Genomic DNA, 1,557 nt, shown 5'->3' on the forward strand with positions numbered 1-1,557 from the left:
GAACTTGCTTGTCCCACTCCTTTCCTGCTCTGCCAGGCCACTGCTCGGATTAAGGGTCTGGTAGGAATTTTAGAGGGGACCTCACCTTTTCTTTTTGGTGTCGAAGTCCCCCTTAAAATTTCTAACTGACCTAAATTGTGTGGTATGACTTTTGAGGGGAAGCCTAGGTTTTTGGTTTTTTTTACATTGGGGTTCATTCCTATTCCTACATTTCCTACCATTCCTACCAGACCTGGGTTTTTTTATAGTGCTTCTGCGGACTGCTGGCTTACATGTCTTCAGCAAACTATAGATTGAATACTAAAATGTCTAGCCATGGGGGATTTCAAATTCTATGATGCCACATCACAGATATGGTCTGACATCCTGATTTTAAACATGCGTTTAGCTTTTGCTACATAATAAATGACACAAGGGCAAGTTATCAAATATACAATTCCCCAGGTTGCACAATTTGCTAAATGTTTAACCTTAAGCATTTTTCCATTTGCAAAATGGTGTATTTAGATCAATATGTAGTCAAATTGGCACAGGAGAAGTTAAAGGTTATCAATCTTTCCTCTTTTGATCTGAATTCCAGTAGAAGTTCTTTCAAAAGGAATAACCTTTTGCCCAGAAGCTAACCTAGACGGGTTTGAAACAGTAAGGCCTGGTTCACACCTGGGCGTTTTACAGCGTGTTCCTACGCTCTGTAAAACGCTCAACATGTGAAAACCAATGATTGCCTATGGGCATGGTTCCCACCTGGGTGTTTTACAGCGCGTAGGAACGCGCTGCAAAACGCCCTACATCCAAAGAAGTAGATGTGCTACTTATGTGCTACATTATTGCCTTTCTCACTATATGTGCATTGGTTACATATTTTTATGCGTTCCATTGACCAAATGCACGGATGTATGCGTTCGATATAATGGATGTGATGTCTTTTTAGACATCTTGGCTTTCCTTATATATATATTTTCCTCTTGACACGTGGAGAGGCATTTGATACTTGGTATTTTTGCCCATGCATGTATAGTGGAAGCTTTATGTTGCGCCACTATGGAGCAACTTATAAATTGGAGTTATTGTAAGTTGTACATTGTTCCTCCCTCTGAGGAAGTCCCCATATGCTGGGATAAAAGGCTATAAGAAATATTGGGCGTAAACGGTTCCACAGGACCTAGGAGCACCTTCGTGCTGGAAAATCTGCTTTATAAAAGGGCGCACTATGGACTTAAATTATTGGATTTTTGCACAGGATATTTTCATGCCACCTACTTTATAATCCATTGGAATGGTGACAGGCTGATGAAGACCAAGGAGTGGTGGGACACGAATTCAGAATTTACCTCGGTTATATACACTTCTATGCATACCCTTACGCACTGACTCACCTTGAGTTTGTTCTAATGATCCATGCAACAGTAGAGTGGATGCATGCGCCTTCCCGGACGCATGGCACTGTGTCTTGGTAGACTGTTTAATCAGCATTAGCAGTGGAATGTGCTATAGCAGAAATTAGGCTGTTTGGTGCGCATTAATGCACAAATTGTGCAATATTGTTATGATGAGTCT

This window comes from Nanorana parkeri, unplaced genomic scaffold (assembly GCF_000935625.1).
Source record: "Nanorana parkeri isolate BGI_ZX_2015 unplaced genomic scaffold, ASM93562v1 scaffold26, whole genome shotgun sequence".
Classification (NCBI taxonomy): Eukaryota; Metazoa; Chordata; class Amphibia; order Anura; family Dicroglossidae; genus Nanorana; species Nanorana parkeri.